The 18503-nt window shown below is 43.8% G+C and overlaps 1 long non-coding RNA gene across 2 annotated transcripts; it reads right to left on the reverse strand.

The window, feature by feature from the left end:
* Window positions 1-15175: 15175 nt before the first annotated feature.
* Window positions 15176-18503, reverse strand: LOC120406384. 2 transcript variants are annotated; one of them, XR_005599246.1, is made up of 4 exons: window positions 18398-18503; window positions 17060-17120; window positions 15856-15935; window positions 15176-15243 (listed from the first exon to the last, which is right to left on the reverse strand). It is a non-coding gene; the product is annotated as an uncharacterized LOC120406384 (long non-coding RNA). The 2 variants fall into 2 exon arrangements; XR_005599247.1 differs by lacking the exon at window positions 17060-17120 and having other exon boundaries at window positions 18398-18481.

The following is an 18503-nucleotide window of genomic DNA, read 5'->3' on the forward strand; positions in this document are numbered from 1 at the left end:
TTGGCATAAGTGGTCATTCCTTTACAACATAGAGAGAGGTGGGTATTTAAAACTAGGTTTTGCAGAAATGCTTAGCTAGTGGGAGTGTCTCCTTGAAATCTAAGCTTCATGACATAACCATTCAGGGATACTTTGTGCCATCAGGGAACAAGCCCTGCTCAAACTTTCTAGTGTACCGGCTGCACCATTCTTGTGCTAGTGTGAAGGGTCCACACTAGACACAAGACAGCACCACAAAAGAAGCAGGAACTGTAATTCTGACCGCACCACCTGCCTGCATGGAAGATTAAGCAGCTTGCTGGCTCTCCCTGCTTTTTGCACACTAATGCAAGGGCCAGTCACAATCTGGCCTTTGAGAATGACATTCTGGCATTTGTGACAAGGCTGGTTAACACCTGTTCCTTTGAAGCCATGATGAACTGTGCTGTATGCCCAGATACTCTGGTGTTGGGTACCATACAAAGTGCCTGTAATAAAATCCTAAGTGTGGTTAACACATTATCACAACATTCAACTTTGTAGGAAGGGCTGTAGCTTGCCAGACTGCCAAATGGTTTTAAGAGTTTTTCCTGAGGTGTAGGTGGGACTGCTAATTATGCTTGTGTAACCAGCTCAGCCTGTCCTCCTTCCACCCAGGTCTCTGTGTGGTTTCTGAGCACAAGTGAAACTTTATACCATACATACACAGTGAATGTTGCAGAATTCAGCAGCTTACAGTTAATTAAAAACCAGTGAGAACACTGACAGTGTAAAATAGTAAATTATGGTTGAAAATAAATTACTGTAAAATATTTTACTTTATTTTTATGGATGCATGAATTACTTTCACATAAAGATCAAACAAACTGGGTCACAGCACACATCCTGTATTCAGTGTAGGAGGGATGCCTACACAAATCAAAAGAGAAAAGAAGAGAAATCCACTTGTGTATAGAACTATAAAGAGACTATTTTTTAGCAGACTACATTATCCATTCAGTTATACTGTTAACAGCAGAGCATCCGCACTAACTGGCATGTCGGCTCTTGCAGGTAAGAAAGTGCCTTTTTGGATCACTCAAGCAGCAGCAGTACAGTAATGATCACCAAGAGCCTCCTAGTGGAGGGAGGGAGTCAAGGACAGAAAAACGGGCAGCCCACTCCAGCAATGCTTGAGTACTGCTAAAAGTAAGTATTGGCTCAGTTGTGAGTCAGTGCCAGGCTTCACGACAACCCCTCTTGAGCACTTAAAAATGAAATTGAAGGGCTTCTGTCGGCACTAGCATATGTAGGTCAACAAATTGAGAGAGAAAGACAGAGAGAGAGAGAGAAAAAACAGGGACTTGGCAATGCAAAATAATTTCCAATAGTCCTTGCTGCTTACAAAGAACACAACTCCTTCCTTGCTCCCTGTATTATGCTCGCTCTCCCTCCAGTTTTGCTTATATCATCTATCTTAGAGAGTTTAGGCCAATTGACAATGCTAAAATCCACTGTGTCCCCCATGAACTACAACAAAGGGCCGTTTTAGGGCAAGCTGGGGCCTGGGAGGGAACATAATTGCCCAGCTCAGTGTAAACATGCTTTAGCTCCATTCCTGCAGGTTGACCAAACCAGGCTTGGACTGAGTTAGCCAACATATAGCTGTAATGAATGAGTTTAACAGCAGATTAGGGAACTCAGTTTCTAGGCCTTTGTGGATGAGTCCGAGATGCTGAATTCCCAGAGCTCCCAAGACTCTCTCTCTTATTCCATATTGGGGTGTTTCTAAGGGAGAGAGGACCTAATGTATAGAACAGTTTTGACTGGCTGCCACCCTGAGCACTCTCTGGAGGGAGCCCAAAGTTATTTTTCTTTAGCCATTGTGGTCCTGTTCTGCAAGGTGTTGAGGGCACAAGCAGCTTGCAGGATCTGCCATGGCTCGTATTTTCATTTTAAAACCCTAGAATGGTGGGAAGATAAACTGAAAGCTTTGCCTCCTCACCAGCTGCACCAGCCACATTCCCTGATCTGAGTGTCACTGCTACCTAAAACGGGCTTCTGTGTATGGATATTTTGGGAAAACAGATGGCAGAGAAATCAGATTTTTCTTTAGGCCTGTGCAGTTTTCTGTGCATGTGTCCTCTACTCACTTGAATGATTACAAAACCCCAAAAGTCCGATTCTTGCCCCTGCTCCATACCCTTTGCACCTCACTGGAGGCATAAAAGGGATGGGATCCAGCCCTATCTCCCCTGCTGAGAATTCCCTGGGCACACAGAAGGTTTCAAGAGGGAAAAGCTAGTTCCCATGACATCCTCCTTCACAGACCTTGGTACAGGGGGATGGGAAAAGGAAGAGACATAGTTGGAGAATGCTGCACTCCAGCTATGCCCAAGGGGTCGACAGTCTCATGAAGGCTGTTGCCAGCTGGCAGATTACAGAAGGTTTCTCTAACCTACGGTTCTATTCTCAGTATGTTCATAAAGGATTTGGATAATAGAATGGAGAGAATACTTATAAAGTTTGCAGATAGACAATACCAAACTGGGAGAGGTTGGAAGTGCTTTGGGATGGGATTAGAATTCAAAATGATCTTGACACACTGGAGAAATGGTCTGAAATAAACAGGATGAAATTAAATAAGGACACATGCAAAGTACTCCACTTAGGAAGGAACAATCAATTGCACACATACAAAAATGGGAAATGACTGAAGTACTGCAGAAAAGAATCTGAGGGTTATAGTGGATCAGAAACTAAATGAGTCAACAATGTAATATTATTGCCAACAAACATGCAATCATCAGTCTGTGATGAGGTGTCCATCCCACACAAGGCCTGAATAAGTAGACAGGGCCAGTTAACCCTGTGACACACTGAACCTGGAGGAGAGCACGGTCTGATAAGTTCTAACCGCCTATGCAGGTCAGCTGGGCAGGGTCATAGCATCTGATGAAGTGGGCTGTAGCCCACGAAAGCTTATGCTCAAATAAATGTTAGTCTCTAAGGTGCCACAAGTACCCCTGTTCTTTTTACGGATACAGACTAACACGGCTGCTATTCTGAAGCATGCAAGAAGTCACTCTCCTTTCTGGATAGGGAGGAGGAGTCCTGGGGGGGAACAAATCCTGGGATCCTGCCTGGGAATAGACATTCTGGCAAGAACCTGACAGAGGGTTAAGTAGCCACAGGGAACAGACGAGGTTCCAGTGGTAACCCAGGAGCGAGTCAAAAGACAGAGAAAGGAAGGAAAGTGCCCAAGGAAACAGCAGTAGGGTCTGGGATTGCTTAGGCAAAGGGTACTAGTCATAGGGTCCCTGGACTAGAGCCTGGAGTAGTGAATGGGACCAGGTTCCCCTACTAGCCACCGGTGAAGTAGTACAGTCTGGACAGTGGATTGGAAGACTGCCTGAGACGGTTCATCCAGTGGGACTCTGATACCCTGGAAGGGAAAACCATAGTGATTTGGTAGGAAGGCCAAGCCACAAAGAGGGAGCATGGTGAATTATGGGGAGAATGACAGGGTGACCTCTGGCAGGGACAGGAGCGGCGCCAGAGTTTCTGGCGCCCTAGGCAGAATTCGGGGGGCGGCATTTTGTGTACTCCCCACAGGGCATGAGGGAGCTTCCGGTTCCACTCCCATCGCGCCACTGAAGAAGGACCCTCCACCGAAATGCTGCAAGTGACAGCGGCAGTCATTGAGCTGCTCAATTGCCTGCCGCTGTTTTCTGCAGCCCGTCGGCAGAAGGTCCTTCTTCGGCGGTGCGTCGGGAATGGAACCGTTAGCTCCCGTGCGCCCCGTGGGGAGTGCACAAAATGCCGCCCCCCGAATCCTGGCGCCCTAGGCAACCGCCTAGGGTCACCTAATTGAAGTGCCAGCCCTGGGCAGGGAGCCCCATACAGGAAGAATGCTGCTATGCTATGCCATGCTCTCATGGTCAGTGAAACCCGTTACACATGTATTAGCAGGAGTGTTGTGAGCAAAACAAGAATTCTTCCACTTTACTCAGGACTGATAAGGCCTCAACTGGAAAACTGTGTTCAGTTCTGGGCACTGCACTTTGGGAAAGCTCTTGAAAATTGGAGAAAGTCCAGAGGAGAGCAATAAAAGTGATTAAAGGTCTAGAAAGCCATGAGGAAAGTATGAAAAAAAAATGGATGTGTTTAGTTTGGAAAAGAGAAGACTGCGGAGGGACATAAGTCTTCAAGTATGTAAAAAGTTGTTGTAAAGAGGGTGAAAAATTGTTCTCATCCACTGAGGACAGGACAAGTAGTAATGGGCTTAAATGGCAGCAAGGGGGATTTAGGTTAGACATTAGTGGAAAACTTTAACTGTCAGGGTAGTTAAGCACTGGAACAAGTCACCTTAGGAGGTTGTGGAATCTGTCACTGGATGCTTTTAAGAACAGGTTAGACAAGCACCTCTCAGTACTTAATCCTGCCGCACCTCACTAGATGACCTGTCGAGGTCCCTTCCACCCCTACATGTCTATGATTGGATCTTGGAACAAAGAATTAGAAATTACCTGATGCCCCTTCCTGCAAGTCGGTGCTGTGCTGAACAGAGCTCTATTGCAGGAGCAAATCTGAGTAGATTGTGTAGATCCATTACAAAAAAAAAAATTGAAATATGTATTTCATACCATAATTAAGCATTGCACATCTTTTAGTTCACATGGAACAGTTTAGGCTTCTCATGAGGACTTCAAAGAAAACAAAAAACAAAAAAAAAACCCAACCACCCAACCAAAACAAAAATCAGAATTCCCCAACTGAGCCCCTCCCATTTGCATGCCCCAAAAATCATACCCCCAAGTTTTGGGAAAATCACATTTTCACGCCCAAACTCAGATTTGCATACAGACTTGCAGTTTGTGTGCACAAAAGTGAGACTTTTGTGGGCATAATATTTTAATCCCAAAGAGTTGATCATAAAGTTTGAACTCCTATGTAGAGGCCACTTTGAAAAACAAATCTCACTAAAGAAGAACTTTCAGTACAGCCTAAAATGTTCATTGAAATGGGTAGATTAAAAAAATAAATCAGACCAATGTATGTGTTTCAAGGAGTAAAACAGCAATCATTGTTTAAAATGCAAGAATGGGGATGCAGCAATTACTCTGCACTCTCCTTATGACTTCATTGTTCATTTTGTCTTTGAGAACCAGGCCTTGTTACCGAATTCCACTCATGGCTCTGAGGAAATGAAATGCAATTCTTCTTGAGACAAGAAAGGAGGCTGAACTGCAGTCTGTTGGATTTTGTTCAGACATTTTTACTGGGGGGGGGGGGTCGAGGGGAGGGAGGCGGGAGAAATGAGGGAAAAACCCTGGAGGAGACAAATAGTTATACAAAAATAAAAGGACAACAATTTTGAGTAACTGAAGAGCCCCCTGCTGCCCATTCAAAGTACTGCCCATTCAAAATTGAAATAGTGAAAATAAAGATGTTGATACATTTATAATTTGTTTATATAATAGTCACTGTAAACAAAATAAACCTGTTTTCTGAAAACATGCTAATCCTTTAAAACAATAATCAAATTTTGATTACAGCAGAGAAATACAGAAGAAACCACTACCCATGCTGGCTCATTATGCTCATAAAAGTCTATCCATCTGGTTATTTAAAAAAACAAAATATAAAAAACAAAAAACAAAAAACCCCAACCATATAGTTTTCTTTCTGACTATTCCACTTTGAGGCAGTTTACAAAAAAATACCTGTTATCTGCTTCATCAGCTGGACATTGGGGGTATCACAAATAGAGCTGGGCAAATTTTTTCGGACAAATGGCTCAGTCACTGAAAAAAAGCAGGTTCAGTCAGCCTGAAACTATTTGTGTTTGACACAAATTTACCAAATAGTTATTTGATTGCTGAGAGGAACAGGCCTCTCCTGGCATACATATGCACTTTTAGCTATCTGATATGCCTTTGTAACCTTCCATGAGAAATGTCTGCCTTGTCTGGCAGCCATTCATTATTATTTGTATTAGATCCATTTTATAAATGGAATAACCATGACCCTAAGACCACTGAAGAATAATTACTTTTGTACTCTCTGGCCAGAAATATTTTACTTCTCACATCATATATAAACGGTAGGCATTGGAAAAATACAACTACGTGATTCTTCACAATGCTTTAAAGTTTAAACCTTGTAACAATGCAGGCCAGGCACCAATATACTGGTGTGCTCCTACACACTCTGGTGCAATATAGGCTCCCTAATCCTACTCTTTCCACAACAAGAGGGCTTTCCCCCATATACACTTTATGCCATGTAGCTGGTTGCGTCTCCTTGTCTTAACAACTGTTAGGGACTAACAGAAACTCAAACATCACTATAAACAGAAAAAGTCACTTCAGTTACCTGAAGAACATATTGCACTGCAATGTAACTTTGAGACTTGTATAGTTGAATCAACAGAATGTGCATCACTGAATTCTGGCATGAGACCTTATAATGTTTTGTTTAAATAAAAGTACCTTCTAAATTAAGAAAAGCTTCTCTCTTTGTTCCATTACCATCAATGCCTATGTGGGTTAATGACTCTGAGTAGGACACACAGCAGTGATAGCCACTTATAACACAGAGGACTCAAACTGGACTGGTGCATGGTGGCGAGGCATGCTGGCATCTTTCCTATGCAGTGTTCCAGAATCTCAGCTTCCATTAAACAAAGAAAGCCCTAGCTCACACTTGCAAAGAAAAAACTTTGAAATGTAAACTGAAGCCTTGTCTATATAGTGGGGTAATGCACTCTACCATGGTATCTGAAACAGTACCACGTTACAGGGCACTATGGAACCTTTAGTGCACATTAACGGAGTCTACACAGACCAATTAATGTGCAACATACTAGTGTGCTTTATAAGTCACACCTCTGTAGAGCACATTACCTTACAGTGTAGACAAGCAGAATGATATGTCTGAAACTGCAGAAAGCCTATAACAGTACCTCAGAGGGGTAAGCAGGCCATTCATCTCAATGGGGTGCTAACTCAGATGCCAATAATGATATTTAAATGTCAAAATTGTTAAGTATTTCACTATTTATCAGAGCCTAGAAGAAAGGAGAAAAAGAGCTTCACAATCTGCTCCAAGTGATATTTCATTTTTGTGCCATGAGTGGATGGACTTGGGCTTAGCTCCAACCGGATTGAGGGAATCTCCCAAGGAACATTGCAGGGCATTTAAGTCATACTGAGGGGAAGCTGAGGCCAGCAGAGTCAATGGGTGTATTCATATCTCACTGAGGGTATGTCTACTCTGCACAGTTAATGTAGGCGCATCTCTGGATTTTAGCTTAATCCCACTTTACCTTCCACACAGAAAAACCTGTGACCTGGGTCTTGAGGTGCTTTAAACCTGGGCTAGCTTAAGGTTAGAATTCAGGTTCTGCTTTAATGTGGGACTGGAGCCCACCCACTTTGCATTGAGGTCACTAGGCAAAAATATCACTTAGATGCTGATTGTTCTCTAATGCTCTTCCCACAATTCCCACCCCCAACACACACAAAGGGCAGACAAGTTCACCTATAATTGCCTAGAACATCTCAGACAAAGAACCATGGGATATGTGCCCTCTGCTCCCCTCCCTCCGCCCCCACCCCTCCAAACACACAGGAGAGTGCAGAAACAGTGAGGACTCAGTAATAAGGGTATGGGTTTGCAGTGTGGATGTTCACACCCAGGATAAAGCACTTGGGCTAACAGTGCAGTGCAGACAGCCTGGGAGTGCACTAACTCAAGATGCCTCACAGAGCACATGAGTGATCATATTTTGAACAGTTACATCATCTACTCATTTTGATGACTCAAGTGCATGCATGGACCTTGGAGAAATACCATAAAATTTCCTCTGCCTCTCTCCCCCCAGTTCAAACTCTGGTAACACCACTCTTATTTTAGCTTTACATTTAAAGCAACAAACACATTCAAACTGCAATGGAGGTCTATTTACATAGCAGCATGACATAAGTGCTAAATGTGAAAAGAAATGACAGGGGCATGGTTTAAACTAAATAGTTCTGAGCACTGTAGCTGGGTTGCTCAGGAGTATAGAAAAATCTACATTCCTGAGCAACGTAGACAAACCAACCAAACCACAGCTGTAGACCGCACTAGGTCGATGGAAGAATTCTTCTGTTGATCTAGCTACCACCTACATTGACAGGAGAGCCCTGCTGTTAGCATGGGTAGTGACTGCACTGAAGCACTGCTGCAGCTGTGCCCGGCAGCATTTCAAGCATAGACAAGCCCAGAAAACAGTTTCTTAGCAATGAAAATCTTTTCAGGACAAATGTAGATAACAGGAAGATTAGTAACCAGGTCACTGAACATTTGACAGGCTGCAATCGTGCTCTGTATGCACAATCTGTGGCTATTGATTAATGGTCTTGTCTTATCCAGATTGGATCTTTCAATCTCTTGCTCCCTGGAGCCTCAGTCAGTATCATATTTAGGTGTCAAGTCATTCTGAATGCAGCAGCACATATTCTAGAGACATGAAGGTCACAACATACTACACCAATTTTTCAAACCTTTCACTAGCTCCACATTAGCTTTTGTATTGATTTAAATTTTTGTAAAACCATGAAGGCCCTTGAAAGAGTAGCTCCCACATACTTTACCAGTGCCCTAGCCCTTCCCTGCATTGCCCATCAGCTTGGAATTTAGTTTCATCCTCCTCTAGATCTTTAGTTTGTCCCTCCAGTTATTGTCTGGGATGTCCAGTAAATTTCACATTTCAAAGTAGAAAGGGGATATACATTCACTCTGTGCATAATTTCTGATGTTATATATTGTAATGCACAGATCTGTTTGTGAGGGGTGCTAAGTTCATTATCATCATAGTTTTCAAACAGTTGTTTGACAGACTCACCTCTCTACACAGGGCTTCTTTGGCTGAGCCATATATGGTTGCAAGTTGGTTGAAGCCCCTGTTTCAGCTCCAGCCTCCCTGTTCCAAACCTAGACTCCAGCATTCCTGAATTGAAGGCCACCCTCTCAGAGATGCTTGCACTCCTGCCCACTCCCACACACAACATTCTAGAGCCAGCCCTCAAATTCAAACTTCCTACTGAGTATTTCCTGGGGTTTCCCCAGTTATACTTCATGTGCTCTTTGGGATGTTAGGAGCACTCTACTGTGAGGATATCACAGACAAATCTCTCTTATGTTCATCTTTTGGAGTGTTTCTAATCCTTGTCTAGTTTGCAATCCAGCCTCACAAACTAATCTCTCCTCCTCTAAAAGGGAAGTTGCCATACTCATTGCTTGAGAGTTCCTTTCACAGTTTTCCACCTAGCTGTTGACTTAATGGTGCATCTTTGGGCTGAGAACAAAAAATAATCTGTATAGCACAAAATTAACTAAGGCCTGGTCTACACAGCGTGTGTGGGGGGTAAATCGATCAAAGTTACGCAACTTCAGCTACATGAATAATGTAACTGAAGTTGACGTACTTAGATCGACTTACCATGGTTTCTTCACCACGGTGAGTCGACTGCTGCCGCTCCCGTCAACTCTGCCTGCACCTCTTGCCGAGCTGGAGTACAGGAGCAGCAAAGAGGGGGAGCGGGAAACCAACCTGCCGGCCGGCTGGAGCAGCAAAGGGAAGAAAAACCAAAAAAACCAAAAAGAAAATAAATACCTGCGGGGCGGCGGGAGCACGGGTGCAGGGGGACTCCCAGCCCTGCAGACCCCGGGCAGTGGAGTGCACACCCCACTAGCGAGGGGGAGAGAGAGAAGGGGCGGCCAGGGCTTCCTTAAGCGAGGCGCTCGCCATACGGCCTCTCCCGCCACGCCGCCTGCTGGGAGGGCTCCCCGCCGCTCCGGGGGGCAGGCAGGGAAGGATGCGGGCTGCCGTGCCGGGCTTGCTGAAGAACTGGCACCACTCCCAGCAGCTCCCCTCCTCTGCGCCGCCCCCCCCTACAAGGCAGCAGGAGCAGCAAACCAAAAGATAAAATCCTGCAGGGGTGGCAGAAGCGGCGAAGCTCAAAAAAGGTTTGGGCAGAATGCCGCCCCAAGCACCAGCTTTCGCGGTAGGAAAAAGGATTTTTTTGCAGGATAACCACTCTGAAAGCATTAATTCCAGTGGCAATGGAGGGATGCAACTATATATTGCTAGCATAGCTTACCATTTAGATCATGGCAGTAGAAGTCAGCAAAGCAGCTGTGACAGATTTGGCAATTTCCTGGACAAACCTTATCAAATTAAGGGGACATATTTTAGGAGTTCATTGTATTAAAAATGAAAATTGTGTTGTTGTGGGATTGTATGTAACCTCTCCAGGTGCAAGAGGTGGGCAATGTAAACATTGGGAAGTGTCATGAGCTATTTTAAACAGTGTGCTAGACAAAATTAAGAAGGGTTGCTAGGAAATACCTGGGGGGAAGTGAATGCAAGTTACCACCTTTCCTTGTGCAGAGACACACACTTTTGAGGCATCATTCTGAAGAGCGGATCATTAGCTGGCTGATTACCTATTCATGGTCTCGGCAGATCAACGAACAAAACTGTCTAAAGGGGTGACTCACAGCTTCATAGATGTGCTTGTTCTGAGCTAACAGCTGCTATGGACTTGTGACTACAGAAAAACCCCGTGGCGGAGTTTGAAGCACTGTTCACTGACCAGAGCCCTGGTTGGAGTTGGGGTGATCTCCCGTAAGCTTATTAGCATGCTTGTAAGTTTTTGGTGATTTAGTATGTTTTCTCTGTAATGTATCAGAGGGGTAGCCGTGTTAGTCTGGATCTGTAAAAGCAACAAAGAATCCTGTGGCACCACTTGCATCCGAAGAAGTGGGTATTCACCCACGAAAGCTCATGCTGCAAAACGTCTGTTAGTCTATAAGGTGCCATAGGATTCTTTGTTGCTTTCTCTGTAATGCTTTCACCTCAAGAATAAATGTGCCTGCTTAGAAAGAGCTGTGTGGTAACTTCTACCTATGGGCAGTTACACTGTTTATAGACTCTGCGGAAGAGGCAAAGCAGACCTGCTTAAGCAGTCTGACTTGTGGGAGAACTTACTGTAGGCATGGAATTGTGCAGTCTGGAAAAACTCTGGTCAGGAGGGAGAGGGGACTTGTGTCTCCACCCTAGACAGGTGACCCCTGAAGCACCAGAAGCCTGAGAGCAGACCCTGTGGTAGACTATAGAGCAGGAATACAGGTGCAGTTTACCTGAAATCTCTGCCTCTGATGTATTCTGAGAATTGTGCACGTTACTTAGCCTCTCTGTGTCTTGGTTTCCCTATCTGTAACATGGAGATAGTAATACCTGTCTCACAGAGGTGGCGTGAGGTTTCATTAATTTGTTCACAAAGTCCATGAAATCCTCCAATGGAAGGAGTCAGACGTGTTAGTGATGATTAGTATTACGTCATGATGGATAGGAAGCTATTGCTGTTAACATAACCTCTTTTAAAAATAGAGTTACTATCTAACATTCAAGGTTTTTTGGCAAATGAATTACCACAGTTAATGTCGTGTGTGTAGAGGTGTTTGGAATCATGAAGCTTCATTACTAATCACCCTGTGACTTTAGCTAAGCTGACACTTCCCTTGCTATTTTTAGAGAATGACTGAGACACAGTGTTACAGTATCTGAGAAATCTCTGTAAGCTGATACCAAAGCCTCATATAAAGCTGTACTAAAGCCCTATAGAAGCCTGGTGCAAGTAAGTAAAGCTTATCAAGACAATAAAAGAAAGATCAGAGACTTTATTTGCCTACTTTCTATATTATCTTTACAGAGAGATGTAAATGTGGGAAAATACAAGCTATTTTTGCCATGACGGTATCAGTAATTGGGGGGAGAAGAATTAGTTTCTGTGGAGCCTTTTCAGAATCAATTATTGAGCTGGCCAAAAAAAAAAAAAAGAATTTTCCATAAAATGTGTCCCTTTTAAAATAAAAATTTAGATTTAAAAACAAAACCCCCAGCTCTATAGCCCATTGAAAAACAATATGTTTTATTGCTGTTAAACACCATCCCTTTTTTAGTCACAATCTAAAATTTCATTGAATAATTTCAAATAATTTCATATTGTTAATTTTTAATCTGCTTTAATCGGTTCATACTCCATACCCTTTTCTGCATTGCTCCTGCTGAGCACATCTCCAAAAGTGACTGCAGCACCTTGCCTTGCATAGAACAAGAAGCCCATGTCATGCCTCTACATAGGTTACCTTTGAAAAGTCAATCACTCTGCTGATGTACATTTGTCTCAGCTGAACAGCCTCAAAGAAGAGCTGGCATTGAGTTGAGGGAGTGGTGGGGGGAGGTAAATAGCATCATTCTATCTCCTTCCTCCCTGGCGTAGATTAGTTTGCTCTCGGGTGCCTCTGCTGCCATGAATTCCTATAGGTGTTAATACCCATGTGGTCTGTAATTCAATCTAATCTTTGAACAACTGCCATAGAAGAACCCAGTCTTGTGAGATGTTGGGTTTCTCCTACAAGTTGCTGAGCACCCAGAACTCCCATCAGTCACAGTAAGAGTTGAAGGTTTTCCAGGCCTTTCAAGAATCAGGTCCCAAGTTTCTATGATTACTTCATTAAAAAAAAATAAAATAAAAAATACCCTATTTACTTGTTCTTTTTATAGTATGTAATGTCAAAAATCTATCTGGTCCTGTGTGTGGCGGCAGGGGCATGCTGGTATCGAGGAGGAATCTTGTGGGGCAGAATTGGCATTTGCATTATTCTGCACAATGGGCTGCCCACCTAAACCCCCTTAGTGCCTGGCTCCCATACCCTAAGGCAAGTGTCTTACCAGCCTGTGAGTAGGCAGCCTAGCAGATGGCCCTGAGTGTAGACATCCAAGATACTACGTATGTTCATCAAGAGTTGTTTGTAAGGCCAGAACGCCCACCCTCCAGCCTCTGAAGAGCCAACTACTGTATAGCTGAACTGCCAGTAGTTTTGGGTATGCACTAGCATGGGGGGAGGGGGAGGGCGAGGGCACAGCAAACCTTTTGGCCTGAGGGCCACATCTGGGTATGGAAACTGTATGGTGGGCCATGAATGCTCACAAAATTGGGGGTTGTGGTGCAGGAGGGCTCCAGCTAGGGGTGTGGGCTCTGGGGTGGGGCAGGGGATGAGGAGTTGGGGCTGCAAGAGGGTGCTCCAGGCTGGGACCGTGGGTTTTGGAGGGCAGGACGGGGATCAGGGCCGGGGCAGAGGGTTGGGGCATGGGAGAGAGTCAGGGATGCAGGCTCTGGGCAGTGCTTACCTCAAGCAGCTCCCAGAAACAGCAGCATGTCCCCACTCCAGCTCCTATGCAAAGGCGTGGCCAGGTGGCTCCACGTGCTGTCCTTTGCGCAGGTGCCACCCCTGCAGCTCCCATTGGCTGTGGTTCCTGGCCACTGGGAGCTGCAGGGGCAGCGCTTGGGGTGGGGGCAGCATGCGGAGCCCCCGGCTGCCCCTATGCATAGCAGCCGGAGAGGGGACTTGCCCCTCTCTGCATGGATCCCAGAAGCAGTGGCAAGACCCCAACCCCGCTCCCCTGCTGAAGCTTGAGGGCCAGATTAAAATATCTGGAGGGCCAGATGTGGCGCCCCCAGGCCATAGTTTACCCATATCTGCACTAGCAGCAATCTGTGAGCCTGACAAATAAAAGCTTTTATAATTGCAAAGGTAGTTTGGGGTCAGCATGAATCAGAGCATTATGTTTGGGAAGCGGGTAGGGTGACCAGATGTCCTGCTATTATAGGGACAGTCCCAATTTTTGGATCTTTCTTATATAGGCTCCTATTACCCTCCCCCCACCCCATCCCGATTTTTCACACTTGCTGTCTGGTCACCCTAGAAGCGGGATGATAGACCATATTAAAATTCAGACCATCCCCCCACCCCCCTTTTTAGTTCTCTTTGGGAGGCCCCTGTGGAACTGTCCAAAAACAACCCTCCCAAGGGGGCTGTTTCTGATTTGAAAACATCATGCTCTAGAAGGTGGTTTACCAAATGTCTGGGCGCATAAAGGGCTCTACTGGAGCCATTAGGTAGAGGAGCTACTAACATGACTGGAAAGTGGAGTTCACACACATCTGGATGCAAGTCTACAGTTCTAAATTTAGAGCAATTTAAGAATTTATAGGGAACAAAGTTTAGGGTTACAGATTATCTGTGCTTCCACCGACCAGTGATTTTTAAAAGAAATTAGAAGTAATTTTGAATCATTAAGGAGCTGCTTCTGTATGGTGCTGATCATCCTCTACTCCTTCAGAAGCCAATGGGATGGGAGAGTGTTCAGCACCTGACTTTATACTTGGGGCATATGTGAGAGGAATATTCTTCACTATGAAATCTAATGATTGGGGAAAGGTAATTTTAAATTAATAGCAGAAATGGCAATTCAAAGAATTGTTTAACATTTCTAACAGAATTATTTTTGGTTGAATAATGGGTCATTCACAGTCCCGTAGCTTTTTAGTGATGCAAATATTGCTTGGCAAATCGTTTTAAGGATCCGCAGTTCCATGTTGGTATCAAAAGCACTTCCCCAGGACAGGATAGAACTAAGTACATTTATTGTGATTTGATTTATTGCTTCTTGCTAAGTTTTAACATCATCTGTTAAATTCATTCAGATTTCCTATAGGTTGGCATGGCTATGTCAACCTATATAGTCATAACAACTCTCAAGCCAGTACTGTAGTTAAGCAACTGAAATCCAGCACATTCAAGAGACGCAGGGTATGTGTGTGTTTTACTATAGCTACTCTAATATTCTCATGTTGCTGCCTCAGACTGTGTGGGTTCAACAGGTGGGGAAGGAAGGGGTAGGGAGCCTCTTCTGCTGCCTTCTCCCACTTGGGAGCCAGGCATAAAGGAAATCAGAGCTGAATTCAGTGCTGGGCAGGAGCCCTGGCTAACACATCTTGTGGCTCCAGGCATGTCCAGCCCTGCTTCCTCCTGTGTGTCTGTGGGCAAGCACTGGGTGTAGCACACACTGCTGCTTGTTAGATCAGCAATAAGAGGTACTATGGAGTGTGTTGCTCACCATACAGGCAGAATTACTCAGAGTGCTGCACAGGCACAAATGCTGAGGACACCTGCAGCTCTGCGCCAACCATAGTATCGCTCTGGCAACAAAGGCCAAGATGTAGCTCTGAGTGGGGTTTTTAATCCATGCTGTCAATGGTTCTAACAGAGGAATTCAAGCTAGATGTGTGATGCTGTAGGTTTAGGTACAGTATACTTGCCTCATCCCCAAAGGAATAGGTCCCACAGTCTGCATAATGTGAGAACTGGGTGTTCGTGCTGATGGTCCTGAATGCAAAGAAGAAAAAAGATGGTAGTAGTATAACCTAGTGACTCCACTCATGAGGTGGCTGTGAAGATTGGGTGGGGGGGAACCACACACACAACCCCTAACCTTTTGCTGCTGAAGCACAACAGGGAATGGGCACTGAACTGAAAGAATCCAGCTAACTGTTCTAAGGCCTCTGAGGCACTGACTGGGGAAAAGAGGAGGTAGGGTGAACCGAGTCTGTCAATTAACATTAAAAGTGCAATTATAGAAGAGGAAACAAATTAAATCCAAGTTTTATGAAAGAGACAGACACTTAAGCTCTATCAGCAGGAAGCAAGAGAAAAATACCAGCTTTAGTGCTAATATTCTAAACTTATTTTAAAAATTCACTTTAACATGTACAGGATTAGAAAAAGTTGAAAAGATAGTTTCAAAATCTTCAGTGCCAACTGATTAATAAAAAAACCATTCTATAGTTTATTTTTCCCCCCCATCTGCCTTAAATAGTCTGAAGAAAAATATTAATTCCTAGTATTTTTCATGTATGGATCTCAAAGCAGCTTTACAAAGGGGGATTAGCATAATCACTTCTGTTTATAGATGGAAAAACTGAAGTACAAGAATTATACCAGCACAAAGCCTGTGAATGCAAGGTCTGAATCAAGTCCAATGATTCTGGTCTACAAATATGAAAATCCTCCCTTCTCCCCTGCAAAAAAACAAAAAAAAAAGTTTTCTGCAATGAATCTGACTATTTAGTTATTAACAACAAAAAAAAAAAGTTAAATTGCCTGGTGCTTGAGCTAGAGAACAGCAAACTAGAGTGTTTTCTAATATCAAGGAAGAGTTGATTGTAGCTAGGAAAACATCTGGCTTCGCAATGAAAAGCCAAACGAAAGCAAATTGATGACTGCCCTGATACAATTACATTTTTGTCTCACAAACTGTTTACATTTAATATGCCACGTGTGTAGTCAGCAGACCCTGGAGCCACTGAAATGCATCTCTTAAAGTGCTGTTTTAACATCTGATATGTTTGGACAGTACAAGTCTGATGTACATTTTCTCTTCTTAGTGGAGCGTAGATCTAATAATTTCATGAAGCTGTGATATCATCTCTCTTCAAAATTAGCATCAATGCATGAGAGAAACTTGTTGGCTAGAAGGAGACTGCTGTGTTGTCTGGGAAGTCTACCTGCTAGCATAACACAAATACCATAGTTAGGCAATAACTATGGCAATACACTAGGCAAATGATTTTTGGTCTCTGATCTCTGGAATGTCACTCTTCTGGTTCATATATCTTTAAGGGCTACCATCTCTTACGCAAGAGAAGATTTTCTTGTATCTAATAAATGATCATGCTGCACTTGCTCATACAAGCACTGTACCCAGGATTTTATAAGATCCATGGCACAATATTCCCACCTATCAGGGGAAAAAGGACCAAGGTGGTAGATATTAATTAACATACGTTTTCATTGGTCACAGTCTGAAGGCAGGTGGGTGAGACTGACATGAGAATGAACTTGTATGTCTCTCTCAAAACATGGGGGAATTTCTGTGGGTAACTCCTGTTAATGCTAATAGGAATTACTCTTGCAAACCCTCTGCCCCACCCCTGCATTGGCAGCAAAATAGACCCTTTAGTCATAGTTCTAAGATTAACTCTTTCACTGCTGCAGACTGGGTAACCGCGGAACGTAGCACTTCAAAACAGACATACCAAATAGTGTGCATTAGGTGCACTGGAGGAACATTCAGTCATAAATCAGGTAGACTACTCAGCAATTAAACAGCTAATTGGCTCAAGGAAAACAGCATTTCACTTACCATTCCTGAAATTTGCCTTCCAAATAGCCACAAATGCACGTGCTGGGCATTTGTTTCATACCTAGCAAGGATATGGGAAAAATAGCTGTTGTGGGGTTGTGTTAAGTGTTGTCTCCTAAGCCAGCAGCACCACTTCCATGGCAAGAGGGAAGAGAAAAAGCACTGCAGCATGAGGAGAGTGATGAGCAAGTTGAAGCAATTTGCTGGTTAAACCCATCAGATTACAAATGGCTCTAGTTCATGCCTGCATCCTTTCAGGGGCACTATTTCTGATTGCTTGTTTCTTTAGTGTGCTGTGGAGTCCCCTTCCCAAACTTCTATATAAAGAAACTGCCATGTGTCAGTTCACGCAGGTGGATCGCCAATGGCGCATTGGGTGTTTCAGCAGCTGGTGCTATCTAGAACGTCACACAGCTTAACACAAATAGAAGAACTGGTCCCTGGAATTAACAATAATGGTCCATGGACTGAGAAGGAGCCACTCTACCCTCTCTGAGAAAATCCACTCCAAAGTTCTTCTGTGAAAGTACATTTTGAAAACAGAGAGAGAGCGCAAAGTGTGACCGTCACTAAGAGTATCTCACGTCTACTCAGCCCCTTTCATCCACTAACCCCAAATGCTTTAGGAGTTTAATCCCCATATCCCAGCCACATTCTGCCTCTCCAAAGTACTTCCTGGGTCTATTAGATGTAATAATCTTTATAATTTCATGTCTTAAAAACTACTGGGTAGTATTGCTGTGGCTGTTAAGCAGCTGCCATATTTCCCTGTAAGGGTGATGTGACAGTGATCCTATGTTAAAGCTGTACTTCTCCATTTGCATGTTGCATCCGAGAGTCAGAACTTGGCTTGGCTTCATCAAGAGAGCAGTTAAGTATCTTGAACCTCAGTGAAGCAAGGTCTTTTTTCAAGTGAGCCTGGTATGATTATTGGTGTTACATTGAAATCATACACGAGGGGGTTTCTCACAGTTTGGTCAGGATACCAGGTGAAATCCAACATACGCAACTGAGCTTCACTTTGAGATTTGGTGCTTTTCCAACTCCAAATTCAATTCAAACTCATGTTCAAATACAATTCCATTCCACATGGAGGAAAACACAAGCTGATTCCTAATCAGTTTTAGCTAAACCTAAATGAGCCACTTTTAAACCAGAATAAGAGGGTCCACTCAAGGGCTTGCCTGATTTAAAATAATATCTGTAATGGATGCTACTTTCTCAAGCAGTCAAGGTCTACACAAAACCATCTTTTTGGTTTTCTCTCAGATACAGTTAACAGGCACTTTTCTCTTTACCCTCAGACAGTAGGAAACTCCAAAGAGTTTAGAAACTTACCCCATAACATTGCTTTTAGGCACTGCAGTGGTGATAGTCAGGGGCTGATGCTTCAAGCCCTCTGCTCTCAAAACTTCAATCAACCAAAGTTCTAGGTGATGAGGAG

The sequence above is a fragment of the Mauremys reevesii genome, linkage group 5 (genome assembly GCF_016161935.1).
Source record: "Mauremys reevesii isolate NIE-2019 linkage group 5, ASM1616193v1, whole genome shotgun sequence".
Taxonomy (NCBI): Eukaryota; Metazoa; Chordata; order Testudines; family Geoemydidae; genus Mauremys; species Mauremys reevesii.